The 20060-nt window shown below is 43.0% G+C and overlaps 2 protein-coding genes across 2 annotated transcripts in view; one reads left to right on the top strand and one right to left on the bottom strand.

Annotated features, from left to right (window-relative positions):
• The window catches only part of SNTB1 (syntrophin beta 1), a 214522-nt gene that overhangs the window by 53634 nt on the left and 140828 nt on the right, over window positions 1-20060 (top strand). The window lies entirely within an intron of this gene.
• The window catches only part of MTBP (MDM2 binding protein), a 237345-nt gene continuing 236670 nt past the window's right edge, over window positions 19386-20060 (bottom strand). Inside the window, exon 23 of the transcript XR_010837358.1 lies at window positions 19386-19610. The gene's annotated coding sequence lies outside the window, so the exon portion shown is untranslated. The remainder of the gene's footprint in view (window positions 19611-20060) is intronic.

The raw sequence follows: 20060 nt of genomic DNA, 5'->3' as shown, positions 1-20060 counted from the left end.
GTCTCCGAGGCCACCAAGAGGAACAGAATGACTTGGGGGGCGAGGAGTTGTAATCGAGAATGCCATTCACTTTATTTGGGTAATACTAATAAAAAGAAAGGATCTATCAGAAAACTGAAGGCCTTGGGATAGCTGGGTTTTAATAAATGCGGCAAATTATTTAATGAGCAATCATATTTTATTATTTATATTCTTTGTTTTAAACATGGCAGCAATACTAGGTGCTTTAGACAGAGAGAGAAAGAGGGGACAGCAGATACATCTGTGATGCGTACTGACTGCTTGCTCTTGTTCTGGTTTTAGGAGGCTAAAATATGCCCCTAATTAATCGATGTGTGGCATCTATTCAAAGTTTCTTTGGTCCTGGAAAAACTCTACCGACACTAAAAAATAATAATAAAATATTAAAATTAAAGGAAAATGTTATGGCCGATTACAGCAGTTATAATTATAGCAATACGTCATATGTACTGGTAAGACATTGAACTTATGCTACATCAGACATATGAAGAGCAGCTGAAAACGTTGGTTTCGTATGATCGGTATTTGGTGTGAATGATCCATCGTCTCCAGAAGAGTCAGCCTCCAAGGCTGGTAGAGAGGCCAAGACGCATGTTAGGTCATAATCATCTTGTGTAGCTCTAGGAATCTGTACATTTTTCTATTGTACGGAACTGCATTAACACTGATCTTCACTTAGGTGGATCTGTTGGCTTTTCGAGGGAAGTGACAGGTACTAGGTAATTTTAGTGTAAGAGATGTAGATGCACCTTCTTCCCAAGGTTGATTTAATCAGATTCTCTTCCTAATGAAACTGGAAATAAATGGAGGTGAAGACATGTCTCCCCAGCACATTAGTTTCTTGTCGGAGGGATTCCGGGACCAAAACAAAAAGCACAACATTTTCTTGTCTTGACCCAGTGCTGTAACAGTAGTGTGCTCTGTGCTTTAGCCTGAGACACACAGTTTAGGAACAGATTGAGGCTATTTCAGCACCATCTGCCAACCTAGTAATGATGACACCCACAAAAGCCCACCCCTCCCAAAGCCCCTCAGTCACTAGACTACCTGCTGTTAGTTGAATGTTTTATACATAGATTGCAGGAGGATCTGACTTTATCAGGAGATAGAGAATTACCGCTTGTACCATTGCTGCAAAACAAACTCCATGAAATTTCCAACTTCCTTCACTGATGCACAGCCCCTTGAACACAGACCTTTGCATGAGCCTTCACTCAGCTTTTTGTTAATATGGTCTGATTACTCCTGCCCACATTACAGATCTCAGTTAACTACAGTGATGCTGGCCAGGTATCGGGAACATCGACTGAGAAGCCAAGGAAAGGGTGTTGAGCGTGTTTTTGTAGTTACCTCTCTGTTCCATGCAATTTCCGGACTCCAAGTGATAATAGAACACAGACACTCAGTGTCATTTTAAGAACTGTATCCTTTGAAGATTAAGCTCCATTGGGCTTGTCCTCACATACTTTGTCCCTACTAATCAGAGGTCTCCTTGCAGGATTATTGAGCAGAAAGACCTATAAAGAAGAATGCTGGCTTCCATAGTACGGTCACTGACTTAGAACCCAAAGGTGCCAGAGCAAGTTGCCAACTCCAAGCCCTCTTTAATACTCACAAGAGAAAAACAAGTCTATTAATTTGTATTAGGCTTATATTAATGGAATGGCCAGAAACCCAGCAGGTAAGAACACGTTCCATGTTGCCTATCTTCCAAGAACAGCTGAAGTTTTGATAGTTATCCCAAAGGATGACTGGTTCATATTGTCGACATCTGCCTGTAGAACTTTTGGCCTTTCCTTCAAGAGTTCTGTGACTCTGTCTTGACCGTGCACAGGACTTACTTTAAAAGTTTGTATACACAGTACCATGTTAGGCACTTCGAGAAATTTCTCAGCAGTAATTTTGGCCCTTCAGGATTTTTGCCTTACATTTAAGAACCCAAAGCCAGCCCCCACTCTCTGCAGAAGATGAGCTGTCAGCCCTGATCAGCAGAGTAAGTCTGTAACCTGGTTGTGCATATAAGTCAAGGGTCTTCAGCCCCCTGATAAGTAACCGTTGATTGTTCTCTTAGTCTATTCACAAACATATACTACTATAACAAAAAAAACCCCATAAACCGGGTGGTTTATAAACAACAAACAGTTATTTCTCATAGTTCCAGAGGCCGGAAAGTCCAGGATAGAAGTGTTGGCACTTTCTGTATCTGGTGAGAGCCCACTTCCTGGTTCATAGTCGGCTGTGTCTGAACTGTGTCCTCACATGGCAAAAAGGGACAAGGGAACTTTTGGGGGCCTCTTTTATAAGAACGCTAATCTTATTCCATAGATTATTGTCCATAGCAATAGTAAAAACAAACAAATAAAAAAGGCTTTTTAGTCATTTGATTTTATACCGTTTTAGCTACAGCATTTTCTGATGAGAACAGATAATAGGTATAATATCCGTGACCGGGGACAAAAAGAGCAGAACAGATTATTTGTTGTGCTGAGCCTTGTGTGGTGGCTTTAGGATGCAGCCTCCTTGCTTTTCTGTGACTGCAGAGGCTGGTTCGGCATCCTTTCTGTGCAGTTGTCATCTTTTCCCTAAACGCATTGTTTTGCATTTGCCTTTAGGGAAGAGGCAGTCCCTCAGGGGACCCTCTGCAGGGCCTCAAGAGTCCTTTATTTTAACCCCACCTCACTTTACATTTCTTTGGAATGTCTTATTTTTGCCCTCTTGGAAATCTCTATACATTCTCTCTTCCCAATTATTATTAAAAATCTGCACTGAGACTTGAGAGAGGGCTGATTGCTGGGAATCACTATTGGTTTTACTTGTCTCCCACCCGCAAGATGTGAGTTGATGTGTCCTCCTCTCTCCCTTTGGCAAGAACCACAAGAGAGCCCTGGCTTAGTTTTGGGAAATTCATGCTGTGTTTGTGGCCTCTTCTCATGTTTGTGTGGGATCCCCTGTCTAAAAAATACCCATCAGTCTGATAATTTCCAGAAAGAGAAAGGAAATTTTTTACTCTGAAAGAGAAATCCATTATTCCAGCCTGTGTGAGGATCATTTAAAGCTCCCGAAAGAGACAGCCTCATGAAATGCCACCAGTGTGGCTTCAAATAGTTAACAAATGTCGGAAAGATGGAGAACTTCTACCCCCAGGTGCTCGGGGGCCATCTGTCAATCAAAACCTCTGCCTTGGGCTTCCCTGGTGGCGCAGTGGTTGAGAATCTGCCTGCTAATGCAGGGGACACGGGTTCGAGCCCTGGTCTGGGAGGATCCCACATGCCGCGGAGCAACTAGGCCCGTGAGCCGCAACTACTGAGCCTGCGCGTCTGGAGCTTGTGCTCCGCAACAAGAGAGGCCGCGATAGTGAGAGGCCCACGCACCTCGATGAAGAGGGGCCCCCGCTTGCCGCAACTAGAGAAAGCCCTCGCACAGAAACAAAGACCCAACACAGCAAAAATACATAAATAAATTAATAAACTACTACCCCCAACATCTTCTAAAAAAGAAAGAAAAAAAAATAACCCTCTGCCTTGTATAGGAAAATAAATGGCCTCAGACGAATGTGATGCTTTCAGTTGGAAACCTCCTGCAGAACAGATGAGCTGGTCCCCTCTCTCAATAATGTATCCCTTACTCAATAATCCTAGGTTGGTACACTTTTCCCTATGTCGTGTGAAAATCCTTTTTATTGCTTTTCAAACCAATACAATATAATGTCCAGGAGAGGCAGGAAAAGTGTTTTGAAAGGCACAGTTTTCTACGTCAGAATGCTTTTCCCTTAAGTCAAGGGCCATTAATTGACAGGCAGTGTTTTGCTTGTCTGGCAGATGGCTTGACTTTTTTTTTTTTTTAAATTAAATGTCTTTGATTTTGTTCCCTTGTTTCCACATACCCTGCCATTTCCTACTGTGTTTTTTTTTTTCTTTTTTGCGATACGCGGGCCTCTCAGTGTTGTGGCCTCTCCCGTTGCGGAGCACAGGCTCCGGACGCGCAGGCTCAGCGGCCATGGCTCACGGGCCCAGCCGCTCCGCGGCTTGCGGGATCCTCCCGGACCGGGGCACGAACCCGCGTCCCCTGCATCGGCAGGCGGACTCCCAACCACTGCGCCACCAGGGAAGCCCCACAGAAATCTTTTTATGGGAAGGATGCAGACAACTGCTTTCCTATTAAATTTCTTTTAGGACCATTGGCTGATTTCCCCTCGGTCTGCATGTGTTAGTCTAGGAATATGGGTTCATGCGTGACTGCGTCATTTTTGTTCATCCCAAGCCCCAACTTTTCCATTAACTTTGCAACTTTGAATAAGTTGCTCTGTGTTTATGATCCTCTGCTTCTTCACCAATAAAATAGGAGTAATAGCAACACTTCCACATCTGGGCAGAAGGCAAAAATGTGAGGAAGAATTAGAAAGCACTCTATAAGCCCAAATGCTTTGTAAATATTTACTACTTAGTAGTTGAGGTCAACGTCAGGGGAGTATGGAACCCAACATTAATCTTTTTGTAACGACAGCTCTTTAGACGTGTTTAATTTCCCAGTCCGAACACTGGGGACCCTGAACTTCTCTGACCCCCTTTCTCCTTTTCTTATTCCTCTTCTTTCACAGTGCCCAAATATTTCCCACCCACCATCAAATCACAGTTCATTTTCATTCCTCAGCAAAGGGTAATTTTAGCTTATGAGGTGCTCCGATGGCCTGCTGTCCATCTTGAGTTCCTACATGCTGGCACAGAACAACTTAGGCTTCACCGGGAAATTCCCTTTTTTGGACAGAAATATCCCTTTGTGTTCGAACTGGACTGAATGCCTTTATCCCAGAACAGCCCCCATTGTTGGAAGCCCTCCCTTCTCGCTAGGCTAACTTATTCCACGGACAGGCTAAAGGCATTTCCTTCCAGCTTCACAGCCCGAATGGGTCCTTGTCACTAATGAGACCCAGCACCTGCTACGGTCAGCAAGGTTTCCTGATTGAGGCTAGGAGGGGTATAGGTAAATGAAGGTGGCAGGAGGATTATTTAAAAATTACACTTAATAATGCATGGAGATTTTTCCAGATCAGCTCTGTTCTTTCGAAATGACCAGAGCTTTTCAGTAAACACTTGTCTGGAAACCGTTTCACAAGGGAGATTTGCCACACCGAGGAGAGCTTTTGCTTCTATTGTGTGTTGTTACGCCCAGGTCACACCCACCTCAGCTGCCCAACAGAAGAGCAATTCTTATGAACAGTGATCTGTTTTGCAGTTTTAGTGCAGAAATGGTTGATGAGTGAAGTCTTCTGATAACTTTTTACTGGAACAGAATAGAGCATAGATTCAGGAATACTTGAGGCTGACGTGTTTGGTGAAAACAAGAAAAAAAAAAAACCCTCGTGCTTTTTTTTTTTTTTTTTAACTTCATGGTGATGCATGCAGTTATCTGAGGCTAGATATCTTATATTTGTATTGCACTTTGCAATTTGCACAGGACTCACGTATTTTCACGTACTTCTCAGCTTTAAAGTCCTGTTATTGAGGGTTTGGGGTGATGATGCTCAGTGACAGCTTTAATGATGGGTGATTGGGAGTTGGGGGTGGTATTTCTTTTACATTTAAGAAGGAAGGAAGAAAGGATGCATGCAGGGAGGGAGTGAGAGAAGTCAGTTACTTAACCTCGTCAAGACTTGCTTTTCTTACCTGAAAAATGAAGATAATAGTAATCCTTATCCTGTTTGTCTCACAAGGTCTTCGATCCCCTACAGTAACCTCTATATGAAAGTCCTACTTCATCCAAAAGTGCTTTAGAAGCTCTAGTGGGTGTTACTGCTTATATTATGATGATGCATGGAAAGTCCGCCCAGCCAAACTTGTTTCATTCACTGGCCTCCTGCACCGTGAAATTCCCAGTTTCAGGGGTAACACAGTAACTCCATCGCACTCGTCAACACATTAACTGGATTGGTTTAGCCACTTACATGTTTGTTATAGCTTCTAGGGAGACCTAGTAGGGAGGAAAAATGGGGTTATATATTCTGATAAATAAGAAGGGGTTGAGAAGAGTTCTGAACTGGAGAACAACAAGGAGAAAATGAGGACTGTATTGCAAGGGCAGGTTGAAGCCAGACTTTGCAAAGACAGACCCTGATGTCCAGGCTGGCCCTAGAAGTGCCTTCAGCCTTAAAACTCAACAGCTGCTCTGACCCCTTAGGCGACTTCAGAACTCGTATGTCTCCCAAATCTCTGGATATTCCTTGTGGTTAGGTCTTTCTGAATTTGTTTTCGTTTTCATTCCTTCTATCAAAACTTGTCGGTTTATAGGAGATAATGTCAGGTTTGGACCCAAATTGCCCTTCTTTTCCCTCTTAGACAACATCAGTAGAAGGAGTATATGCTATGCAAGTCATGAGATTTGTTTAAACAAATTTATACCTAACTTTTCTTTAATGCTTCATAGTTGACAAAATATTTTTCAAATATGATGTACTTTATTTAGAGCATTGACTGTGGGTAGGTGTCCTAAGTATTGGGGGGGAAAGGAAGGTAGTAATACACACCTGCCACCCAAGATGGATAGGATTAAATGAGACAATGTTTATCAAGCACTCTGCTTAGCCCCCTGGCATACAGAAAACACATATTTCTAATGCCCCTCGTTTATGGATGAAGAAACAGATTCAGAGAGGTTATGTGATATGTTTAAGGTTACAGGACAAGTCAAAGGCGGATCCATAGGCCAGACTGCCTCTCCACTGTGCTAACATGGCGGTGAACAGTCAAACCACGAGACATTTAAGTTAGGATTCCATGTTGCAAACTGTTGAGAAAGAAACCAAGACGAAAAGAAGAAAAGGGAGAGAGAGAGAGAGAAAGAAGAGAGGGGGAACACAAGCATGTGCTATGGTCTGAATGTTTGTGTGCCCCCCAGATTCATATATTGAAATCCTAATGCCCAATGTCATGGTACTAAGAGGTGGGCCTTTGGGAGGTGCTGAGCTAATGAGGGTGGGACCCCTTGGAATGGGATTAGCACTTTTATGAAACAGACCCCTCAGAGCTCCCTGGCCCCTTCCATCACATCACAGACACAATGAGAAGTCTGCAACCCGGAAGAAGGCCTTCAACCAACCCTGCTGACACCCTGGTCTTGGATTTCCAGACTCCAGAACTGTGAGAGATAAATTTCTGTTGTTATCACCTACCCAGTCTGTGGTATTTTGTTAGAACAGCCCGACTGGACTAAGAGAGCTTTTTTTTTTTTTTGTCTGTGTTGGGTCTTCGTTGCTGCGTGCAGGCTTTCTCTGGTTGTGGCGAGCGGGGGCTAGTCTTCATTGTGGTGCATGGGCTTCTCATTGTGGTGGCTTCTCTCGTTGCGGAGCGTGGGCTCTAGGTGCGTGGGCTTCAGTAGTTGTGGCTTGCAGGCTCAGTAGTTGTGGCTCGCGGGCTCTAGAGCGCAGGCTCAGTAGTTGTGGCGCACGGGCTTATTTGCTCCACGGCATGTGGGATCTTCCCGGACCAGGGCTCAAACCTGTGTCCCCTGCATTGGCAGGCGGATTCTTAACCACTGCACCACCAGGGAAGTCCTAAGAGAGATTTTAAAATGTTGACTTGCTAAGACATAGGTGAGAGATAATAAGTACTTCACCTAAGCACAGTTAGAGTATCGTAAAAAATAAGTGTGTGTGTGTGTGTGTGTGTGTGTGGTTGTGTGGCTTCAGTATGGTAATGTAACCAAAGGGCTTAAGGGAATGAAGCACATTTAATTTTCCTCCAGCTTCTAGTTTCTTAGGCTTCCATGTTTTAGCCCTGCTGCATCAGCCCTTGCATATTAATAGATGGTTGGCATGGAAATCCCCGGAGGGCCCCAGGGGAGGGAGAGGTCTTCTAATAAAATACAAACTGGTTCAGCTGAAAATTTTGTGAAGTCTTTTTATATCCACTTTGTTTCTTGACCTCCCAACAAACATCATGGAAATGTCATTTCCAGCCACAGAAGTTTCGGTCCCTCGATAGAATTCTGAAGGGAAGTAGACTCATGTTCATTGGTTCCCAGCTCTTCTTTGGGGCCCCCCTACCATCATGCAGCATCTGTGACTTCCGCCTGCTACCAAGTCTTAACTCATCTAAGGTCTCTTCAGAATCCCAACATTTGTGCTGGGCCTTAAGCTGTTATTCCCTATAATCCACCAGCCTAAGGGCTACCTTCCAAAGAGCACAGTTAATAATAAAGAGACTTGGGGGGATATTGTGACACAGCTTTGGAACTGTTTGAACCAGTCTCTTCCTGCCTCCCGCACGTGCCCCCTGCATCCTGGGAGACTCCGAGGTGACTCATTTGTTGCCTCGTGTAGTAGTTTCCTGAGGGTTTCCATAACAGAATATACAGACTGGATGGCTTCCACAGCAGAAACTTGTTTTCTCACGGCGCTGGAGGCTAGAATGCTAAGATCAAGGTGGTGGCAGGTTTGGTTTCTCCTGAGGCCTCTTTCCTTTTTCTCGCAGATGCTGCCGAGGCCACCTCCTCACTGGGTCCTCCCGTATCTTTCCTCCGTAAGCACACCCCAGTCTCCTTCTGTGTGTCCTCATCTCCTCTTCTTAGAAGGACACTAGTCACATTGAGTTAGAGCCTACCCTAACAGCCTTATTTTAACGAAATCCACTCTTTATCGGCCCTCTGTCCAAATACAGTCACATTCTGAGGTCCTGGGGTTAGGGCTTCAACATATACATTTTGAGGGGAACCCAGTTTAGCCCATTAGCACCTTGACAGCTATCAGATCTTCATGCTTTGCTGCCTCCATTGTTTGTTCCTTTTCTGGCCTCACCTCCGCCCAGGGGTTGTCTCATGGAGATCTCTTGTCTTCCTCTGCCAGCCCCTCTCCTGTGTTCTGACTCCTGTGAAGATTTGCTGACTTCCAGGCAGACTCTTGGGTTTGTGGAGACTTTGTTGCATCGACCTCATGTCGTCAACATGGCCACGGCCACTGCTGAGTTGGACTCTGGCCCCCTTCCACCAGAGTGATGACTCTTTTTCTTAAGACATAAAATGGGCAGATGTGTGTGTTCTTTCTCAAATGCTCCTGGGTATCTTGGCTGCTTTTCCTGACACACTCTTTCTAGTTTATATATCCTCCCTCTTGGAATTTCACACATCCACTCCATGGGCTGGGTTGAAAAACAATTGGCATTGTGTTTAAAGCCAAAGCTTCCCTGTCAACTTAGAGCCATTCATCCTAGAATCATCTGCAAACTCTCAGAATCTCTCTGCTGGGGGGGCTCTCTTTTCTCCTCCAAGACTTCCTAGACAATTCAAAGGTAGCCATTGTTCTGTCTAGGGCTGGCCCGAATGTCCAAATGCTTCAGTCACATCTCATTGGAAGTTACAACGACCTGTATTAGGGAATACAGGGTTGGTTTGATCCCTCTGGCTCTGGGGTAAATCCTAGAATTGCCTAGAATTAAACCCTATAATGGCCCCTCATTAAAGGAGTATTATTTCCCAAAGGTCTCAAGCTTCTTCATCTCTAAAGTGGTGATAATGAGAGTACCTTTTTCTTAGTGCTGCTGTCAGGCATTAAATACGGTAGCTTAAAGTCTGGCACGTAGTAAGCACGTAATCAATATTAGATTTCATGACCATTATGCCAGTAAGACGTCGTGACAGTCTTGACCTTTTTACATTAGAAGCTTCCTTCTTCCTCTTTGTGCTCCTCTTTTTATTCAACAAAATATTTATTAAATAAATTTAATATATTTTAAGCACTGTGCTAAGGTCTTTGCATTCACTGATCTTATTTGATTCCTCACAGCAAGGCTTGAGGTGGGTATTTTTAGGAACAGAACTTTACAATCCTGGGAGTATAGCCTTGAATAAGACAGATGTTGTAGCCTCTTCCCAGAGATTGCAGCATAGTGGGAAAGTCAGATGTTCGACTACAATAGTCATCACATCAGCCTCCTCTACTGGAGGTGGTTTGCTACTTCTTCTAGTGATCCTGGAGTTTAAATAGAGTTGGCCTTACTACTGCCAAGTGCTTCCACTTGTGAAATTATATCCCCAACCTCTGGCATCCCTTAGGGCTCTTATCAATGAAAATCCAGAAAGCTTAGAGAAGGAGGAGAGTGGAAAGCATGTGGTCATTTGTATTTTGTTAGATTAGAGCTGATTATTTGTTATCACCTGGTAAATAAGACACACAGACCCAAGCTCCAGTCTTTCTTTCAGGAGGCACCAAAGAGCTTGGAATTCCCAACCAGCATCCTTACAGAAGGCAGTTACTTGGTTGGTGGAATAGGAGTTTAGAACAGACCTATTGCTTGGAGATCCAGACTCACTGAGGCTGCCTGGGCCATGTGACTCTGCAGAGCAGTATACCGAACACAGAAATAATATTTTAGAGAGAAAAATGATACAGACACCTATGCATACACCACCAATTGCCAGCCACGGCTACCTTTCCTAGCCCTCAATTAAAAACCGCAGCCGGATTTTCAATATGGGTAGACAGTCTTGTCTGTACAAAGCGATCCCTCAGGTACGATGACTCACTCCAGGAAAAAGAAGGAACAGGCCACCCAATGATTCTGAAATAAACGATTGTACTTTTTGAAAAAACCACTTTGTGAGTACTTCTCAGAGATGATATTTATCTACCTAATACTTTGCACACATATAATTTTATTCCCAGTCAGGGCCTCTTGGATGAAATTCGTTTCCTTTGTCACCTCGGTGATGTTTGTCACATGAACTAGCTTTGCTGATGTTGCCTAATAGCTGTAGTTCTAACTGTCCCTTGCAAATATGTGTTTTACTCTAAAGTACAATATAAACTCCTGAAGGCATAGGCAAACAAGGGTTGACTTTTGCCCATCACATAAACTTCCGTGCCCTTTCTATTTGTCAGCCTGCAAGAGTCTCAGAGAAATAGTGTATGTGCTCTCTATTCATAAAATATTCCTATGCTCGAAATAGAAATGATCAACTCTGCACTGAGGGAAATGACAAAGTGATGTGAAAGCAAAAGGAAAACTTTTCATGCTCAAGAACCCAGAACGCACATCCACTGAGCTAGGTTTCCGCTTTTCTGGTTAATCGTGAGGAATACCCAGAAAAGTCTACTTTAAATATAAGTTCTGCTAGAGATAACAAACATCATTTTGAATGTCCTTGCTTTTTTTTTTTTTTTCATCATAAGCTATAATGGTGTCTTCCTCTCAGTGGTTCAAAGTTGCAGAAATGACGAGAGTTAAGATATTTGATAACCAAAAGTTATAGGAAACTATTTAATAACCAAGGGAGACTTGAAAAAAAAAGTAGCTGGTTTATATCATATCAGTGCTTTGAAGAAAAGAACACAGCCATTACATCCTATGAAAAGTGTGGGTAATAAAATCTTTACAAAGGTGTTGAGCTTTCCAGCTTTTAATTTTCATACCCTCTTGGAGAGATAAGCATCTTAAAAAAAGCCAAATTGCTTCACATGGCTGTCAAAGGAAGCTCCAGTTTTGAGACACTGCTCACTGCTTATACAGCCCTCCCATGTCCATGAAATAAAATTGTCATTCTAGTCGCCTTTGCAGAAATTACACAGCATTGGGGAATGTTGAGTGTTTTCCACTGAAGTTCTTATTAGGGGAAGTTAAAAATTCAACAAGTCATAATCATTACCCAGAATTAAACCCATGGTATCTAGTAACAGCTGGGGTGCTGAATGACAGGGAAGTTCTGCCATGGACATCTGCGGGTTTGGCTTCTGGTTCTGGGTTTGGTCCTTACTGAGCGATTCAGGACAAGTCGCCTCTCGGTGAACCCCAGCTTCCTCCCTCGTGACATGACTTGATGTCTGCATACTCATCGATGTCCTTTCCTGCACCAATGTTCTATGACTCCTGGCAAGACCAGGGAGCTAAACTTTCCTAGTGAAATATTAAGCAATCAAGATTTTAGGTCTCAGAAGTCATCTCTTCCAAGCACCGTCCATCCAGAATTTCATAAACTGGCCCAGAGAGATGATATTAATCCTCCTGGTCCATTTCTAATGCTCTGCCATTGACCCCCTTTCACTCTCTCTGGGTCTGAAACTAAGGAGCTGCTACTGCCTCATTTTATGGAACGTGTGTGGTTCCTTATTATTGTGGTTGTATAGGTTTTTTTTTAAGAGAAAAAAAAGACAGCTAAGCATTCTTTTTTTTTCTTCTTGTTTTTTTTTCTTTCTTTTTTTTTTTTTCTTGAACAAACGAGAATAACGGTATAATTTGACCTGGATTTATAAAACTGCACTTTATTCATTGAACTGAAAACAACTGTACTTTTTCTTCTTAGCTATTATTTTCTTTAATCTTTTTTTTTCTTACCTATTATTTATTAAGCCACCCCATGCCAGGCACTGGGCTAAGTTCTTTTTCTAGACATACTATTTAAAATCTTTAAATCACCACGAAAGATAGGTGTCATTATGCCCATGTTACAGAAGATGAAATCGAAGCACAAAGATTAAGTTGCCTAGAGCCACTCAGCTTGTGATGGAGCTGAGATGTCCCAGTCCTCCTAACCACACTGTACTGTGTATATACACAGATATATATCCTATACATATATATATCAATATGTATAGAACATATTGAGGAGATGTAGGTAGTGGTAATGTTTCCAACTTCCATTTCTAAAACAGTTTGTTGCAAAATGAAATTCATTTTAAACTCACCACCCGAGGATTTAGAATTCATTGCAACAGCCCCTGGCATAGGGTAGGTTCTCAGTTTGGTTGAACAGATACTTGGATTTATAAACATGGGATTTATGGATGGGACATCACTATGGGGTCGGTGATAGAATCGGTGGTGCATTTGTTGATGTTGAGTTGAGATGATGGCAGTCTCCGTGTTTGCACTTTGACCTGATGCCGTGGTCATTGGCACGGTGCCTGTGGGGACACTGGGACATTAACCCACACTCTGTGTTTAAAATATGTCGGTGGAAAGATTAGGTCTAATAAACAGACTTCTCTCCAGACATGTTTTGCAATAGTCTCGCTCTTGTGGAAGGTTGATGATAAATTAGACGTCGTCCTCGCCCTGGTACTTCAGCCTGTTCTGAAAGGGACATGACTTTCACTTTGGAGATCTTTGAAAGGCATAGAGCATGTAGGCAAAGTGTGGATCTTTTAACTATAATTGATAATGATTATAGTTGTACCTACATAGGGAAATCTTATTTTTCAAAATAATTTTCAAGAGTTAATGCATGCATGAGGTACATAATTCAACAACTACCAAAAGTCCTACCTCCAGCCCTCCCTCTCATTCACCCACTTCCCCTCTCAGAAGCAACTGGTGTCTTCCAGAATATTCCAGAGAAACTCTAGACATATATAAGCACTTAGGCATTTATGTATTTTTTTTCCACCAAGAGTAATACATTTTATACAATCCTATACCTTGGAAAGAAAAAAGTGTCTAGCATTGAAGGGTCAGTTAGTAAATATTCTGTTTAACAAATTAATCCACAATGGCAACAGCAAGGGGGAGTGGGTGGGGGAAAGATTATTTGCGTGGCTGGTAATACCATTCTCCAGTAAAGCCCAGAAAGATTTCCGTAGAAAGCTGGCTTCTAATCTCCATTCGTTCCTCTGTGCTACAGTAGGAAGCTATGAGGTGTAGCTAAAAGATCACAGGGCTTGGAATCAAACTCATACAGAATTTGTTAGCCATTGATTTTCCCAGTGATCAGCAAACTGAGAATTCTCATAGGAAACTACCCGGCCCAGTGCTCGGTACATGGTGGATTCGACGCAGGAACGGTAGAAACTCCTGGTCTTTCATGAATCTCCTCTGCAGTATTTTCGTTCTCCTTCAACCTGGGTCTTGTTGCAATATTCTACATACTGTAGAAAAAATCTGGCAGTAGTTTTTCTGGTCTCTGAAAGCAGTGGCCAGCATATACTGAGTATTACTCTGTGCCGGGCGCCGGGCAAAGCACTTTGCGTACATGATCACGTTTAAGGCTCACCGAAGCCCTATGAGATTATTACCATTATTTTTCAGACCATAAACTGAGCAGAAAAGTAAAATAATTTTCTCAAAGTCACCCCTTGGTTGAATGACAACTACAGGACTTGAACTCTGGGCTGCCTGAAACCAACGTGCATACTTCTCACACACACCCCTGCTCCTTGTCTGGATCTGATAGTTTCACTCCTGTAGACACAGCCCTTGGACATCACAGGCAAGAATGAACTTGTTACCACCTCAGCCTAGTTCTCCACACACATCCCTGAAGTTTTATGCAGCTTTATACACCTCGTTAAGTTGTTGCAAACGCAGATAACAAGATGAGTCACACCTTGAGCCTACATGTCGGTCGGTGTTCTTCTTTACTTTGTTGGTCTGCAGGTGGGGGCTTGTACTGAGGTGCATTTTCTGACCTCTCCTACTCTCATCTTCCAACCCTCCATTCAGGAGCCCCTCCGTCTCTTGATCACAGCAGGAGCCATACAACTCTTGCTGCATAATGCAAAAAGAAAGGGAGAAAAGTGTTGACTGAGAATTCTAGCAAACATTATTTAAGCTGAAGAGGAGCGCTGCAGATGGACTGTTAGACTCTTAGTGCTAGGAATACCCGGACGCTTTCTTGTCAGCCTTCCAGTTTCAGATTTTTATGACTGTTTAATTACCACAGCTATTCCACATTGCCAGGATGTGCCTTTTCCAAACACTATGGAAGTTCATTGTCAATTACAACCGGCTACGTTCACACTCTACATTGTGGATCTTGAATAGCTTTCTTTACTCCACAGCACTGTCACAAACAGTCCAGATAATGGCTCCAATTTTCCCTCTTAGAACTCATTTTTTTTTTCCTTACCTACCATGACAACAAAAATCAGATGAAACTGTTATCTTTCTGCGGAAGAGTGATTTTCCATGTAACGATTATTTAAACAGGAGTCTATTTCAAAATGTCCACCCTCATCTTACATGGTATCAGAAATCTGTTCATAAATGTATTTCGCCATTCGAATAATTCTGGGAATTACATATCTGATATCGATGTTGAAAGAGGAGTTTAATCCACAGAGGGTGATTTAATCAAGAAAATAGCTTTGCTATTGGAATATATGGTTCTTCACAGAGCAACAAATCGAATCCTTCCTTATCCAATAAAATTTATACTCAGTGGCCAACAGTCTCTGAGGACATCTGAGAAACTAGGGAAGAGAGCATCTAAGGGCTAAAATAATATTCAGGGTTTTTAAGTGATAGCTGATGATTTTTCAAGAAATGTAAATTTTGAGCATAATAACCTAAATGGAAAAAGAATTTGAAAAAAGATAGGTACCTGTATATGTATAAGTGAATCACTTTGCTGTGCACTTGAAACTAACACAGCGTTGTTAATCAACTATGCTCCAATATAAAGTAAACATTTTTTAAAAAGAAATATAAGTGTTAAAAAATAGATTTTCAAAACTAAATGAACACAGAGCCCTTAAGTAAGGATGAACAAAATAGTTTTGGTTATATGGCACCAGTGAGCAGGGAAAACTTTGGTTCCAGTTCAGTATATGGTGGAAACAGAAGCCTTCTTGTGGTGGGAAGGGAGAGGAGAGGTGTTTCAGTGTAATGAGATGCTGACCTCCCAAAGGATCATTGACCAGGTTGATTAGATTGGTTTATAGCAAGTCAACGGGCATGTCATTTTTTAGGCTTTTGGTACCAGTGGTCTAATTCATTATTAGTGTTAATGATAATGATTAACTTCATAGATTTTGTTAATGATACTGGAGGATTTCCACATAGCAACTTGCAAGAAAGTCTCTCCTGCCTAGGATAGAGGAAGCACCTGTCTTAAGGTTAAAAGACAGACTAGATAATGTCTTTAGAGTCCTTTCAGCATATGTTACTATGACTAATATTGTGTACGGTTGGACCTTTTTTCAGGCATAACAATTGTTCTTTCTCTGCTGCAGCTGCTGTCACCAACTTCCTTCCTTCAATCCTCTTTTAGTGTGGGGTCCTCTGAAAGCAGAGTCTGAGACAAAGACTTAGGCGCAAGTACTTTATTGGGGAGGTGATCTCAAGAAGCTGGAATGAGGGCAGAGAGATTGATACAGGGAGAAATGGAAAGTCCGTGAAGAGCATAACACTGAAATATTGAGCCGGTGACCACTTTGCGCAGCTGGGGCTTAATCTCATTGGGGACCCTTTAAGGAGTTGTTCAGAATGCACCCAGAATAATCCCCCCTCGCCATAGGTTTGAAGGCTGCAGCATCATCCACCAACTCTCCTCCTTGCCCCTGTTCCCTCTCTTCACCTCCCCCTTGCCTGCCTTCTCATGAACTCCTCCACGCTGAGTGAATGGCTTCCGCAGCTCTGGAGAAAGTTCCGAGGCAGAGGAGCTGAGAAGCCTTAAGATGGGAGGCTCTCAGCGTCTAAAGACCTGTCCACCACAGCCAGAGCTAAATGAAGTCAGATGTGGTTCAAGTCACAGGAGGCCAGAGGGAGGGGGCACGAAGCCCCCATTAGCAGCTGCCACAACATTCTAACTCCTCTAACCAGCCCCTCTTCTCTACCCCACAGCCCGCTTCACCGCTGTTCATTCGCTCTCTGCCTTGTACTTTTCAAGCCACTGCCTTCACGGGTCCCTACGTCTCCTTGCTTTTCTCCTCACCCTCATGTGTATCTTCCCGCAGTATTCTTCATTCAACTGTGCAATTCTGCCACCCCTGCTTTTCTCCCTCTATAGCTGATATCGTCCTTGTTTGGGGGCCTTATCTTTTTTTAAATCTGCTTTCCATTTCATCGAAACAGAAAAAGACAAAAAAAAAAAAAAGAAAGGGTGGGGATGGGTTTCCAAAGCTCAAATCTTACATTGGGTTAGTGATCGTAAAAATACTGTGAGCTAATTTGCAGCTGTCGCTTTAAAATCTAGTGCTTTCTTTCCATCAAATTACTCTTTTCCCTACCCCATGTTCCCTAGAAGGGAATCGCTACTGAAAATAACTTCTCAGCATTTGGAAGCCGGAATGTGGTGTGGCTTGAGGATTTGGGCTTGGTGGGCAGAATGCTTTATTCTGAGAGCTGCAGGAGACACACACCCTGCTTAACAGGTGGCCCAAGCTGATGGGGCTTCATGTTCTATAGCAGCAGTGAAGGAGTGTACGATGGACGCCAACTAGAGCCCATTAGAGCGGACAGGCCCAGGCCCGTGGCTGTCACTCTAAGCCCGAACCTTGTCAGGGTGTCCAAGAGCTCTGACTCTCAAATTACCTACACACATGCTGTTTGGTGCCCCTGAAACGGGGGTCTGTTTCAAGGTCTGTGCAAACGTGAAATAACCTTTGCAGCAGAAAGGCTCATCAATGTCCAAAGCCTTTTTTCTCTCTGCTGTTGTCTGTCGGTTTCCTTTCCAACTAGAGGGACCCAAAAGATCTTTGCAGAGCCTGAACTAATCTCTTTCCTTCATGGGGAATGAGCAAGAGTTTTGGACTCCCTGGCTCGAGCGCCATCAAGCATGCCTCCTTTGAGTTCCCAAAACATACTGTTTATGCTTCTGCAGCAGTGATGATGGCATTGTAGTGTCATTTATCTGTTTGCATGTCTGCTGTCTTCCCACGAGACTGGAAGCACCTTGTGGCAGGAAACATATCCTAGGAGGAATAACAGCTGCCATTTGTTGGACATTCAGTATGAGCTAGGCATGGTTCTACGGCTGTAAGCATATTTCATTTTCTTTACGGTAGTCCTGCTGGGAAGGTATTATTATCTTCATTTTGTAGATGGGAAAATTTGAAGTTGAGAGAGGTCAAGTTTGCCCAAGGATATACAGCTTTTGAGGGGGCAGAGTTGGAACTTGGACCCAGTAGCCTCTATGTCTAAGCCAGAGTGTATGACCAGTAGTGAGCTGTATGGTATTGCTTTGTCAAGCAACCAACTAGGAGTGAATGAAGGAATTCACAGGGCAGACTTAGCAAACCCCAGGCTCGTCTCACACACTTATTTGCACTCTGCATTTGGAAGTAATGCCAATCACACCTATCCTTCTACACTGAGGAAGAGCCTATGCTTTGCTTTCTGAAAATAATTCCAGTTGGCTTTCTGTATGGTTTGTAACGTTAGCATATACACTTTAAGTCTTTTCTAAGTGTGTATAATATGTAGTATATATGTGTGTGTGTATTTATATCTATATAAAATATTGTGCTGTATATAGCTCCTTTGAACCTTCTTTGTTCATGTAACAACAGAACACTATGGATATTCTTCCATATCAAATTATCATTTCTCTGATATAGCTGGAAACAAGTGCTGTGATAAAATAATCAGATTGGAAGGGACTTTTTGAAGTCACCACCCACCTTTATCTAAAGCAGTAGTTTCCAACTCATTTTTAACCATGACTTATTTTTTTTTCCACTTAAATCTATATAGAATATCAACAAACAGCAGTAGGGTTACATTTGTATGACTTTATTTCATAAGTGCAGCTTTACACATTTACTTATTAAGAAGGCAACCAACTAGAGTAATAAGGCTGTTTTGGCTAGACAACCCTTTTTCGTTGGAAGTTAGGGATGGCAGTTGAAGTTTTATGCATGCCTTGGCATCTTGTTTTGATTGTGCTGTGATGGGGAGATCATGGACCACACAGGTAAGTATCTGTGAGTGGTCATCAATATTTAACAGATGCCACTGCAATTAGCTGAGTATGTGCTGCAGGAGAAGCTTGATTTCAAGGTCTGTACAAACATAAATTAACCTCGTAGCAGAAGTCCACACCTTGGTGTGTGCCAATGTGTCAAAGTTTCATATAAGACACATTTAAATCTGGGAGTACCACTTTTTTTTTACCATTAAAAAAAAATAGTCGAAGGTAAATTTTCACTAAAATCTGAAATCTTAAACAAATACTTGCGTAACCCCTTAAAGCACGCATTGTAGAAATCTAGGATTCCATGACACTCTGTTTTCTGGAACTCAGCTAGGAAACCACTGATACAGCATCCCCCCACAAAGTCTAATAAATTTATAAAAGCTGGAAAACAGGGAGGCTACCCAAGACTGCTTCAGGAATACGCCCAAGTATTTATATCCCCTCATTATAATCAGAAAAATTTTCCTCATGCCTGACTCAAGTCTCTTAAGCTGCTGCCTGAATTGAGCCCAGTAGATAGAGGTCCTCGGAAGATCCTTGATGACTGGTAGCTTGAGGCTTCTGTGGAGGAGTAAAGTAGTTGGTCACCTGCCTTCTCACCAGGTAAAGATGTCTTCTCTCACCCACTCCTGACTTAGCATCTTGGGTCCCCGCGGTTCGGCGGCATCATTTTCTGACTAGCCCCAGGGTCCTGCCAAAGCAGTAGTGACTTCTTTAAGTCACCTCAACAGAGAAGACATTTAACTTGATATGTTTTGAGAGTTTGGGTTTGGAAAAGATCCTTGTCGATGCCCTTCAGAGCACTTATGTGTCTCTCCTCCGTCGTGTCGTAGCTCAGTCCAGGATACAGGTGGTTGCAGTGAGTCGGGCAGGAAGGGAAAGCCTGTAATTTGACCTGTCCACTTGAGCCAACTAGTTGTTTTGGAAAGTTGGATTCACTAGCAGCAGATAGGAACAGGAAATGGTAGGCAGATCTGAGGAATAAGGAAAAGACCCAGTTGTCAGAATGGGGTCACAAGGTCAGAGAGTCAAGAGCACTTGATACTGATTGGCTGTGTCTTATGCTGCCGGGGCTGAAATCTGTCCTTTCTGGCTTATGGCAGGCTTGTATGGGAACCAGGATGCTGGCCCCTAGGACAGAAGCCAAGTAGGGAGCTGGGAAGAAAGCAAAGCTTCAGAGTTTGGGTGCCAGGCAAGGTCTAATACACTTAGCATCGGGCAACCCCAAAGGGCATTGGGGGTTTGTCCCCACGCTCTTATGGGGTAGCTGGGTTCTTCTGGACATGGCACACCAGGAGGCGATTGAAGTTATTTAGAGAGCACTGCCTTTTCTTGCTGTCTGCCCCTTTGCCCTCGCCCATATATTCACTACATCACCTATCACCAGAAGGTGTGGTGGTAGCCCAGACTTCTAAGAGAATTTA

The sequence above is a fragment of the Kogia breviceps genome, chromosome 17, assembly GCF_026419965.1.
Source record: "Kogia breviceps isolate mKogBre1 chromosome 17, mKogBre1 haplotype 1, whole genome shotgun sequence".
Classification (NCBI taxonomy): domain Eukaryota; kingdom Metazoa; phylum Chordata; class Mammalia; order Artiodactyla; family Physeteridae; genus Kogia; species Kogia breviceps.
This window is presented reverse-complemented; position numbering and strand designations above follow the sequence as displayed.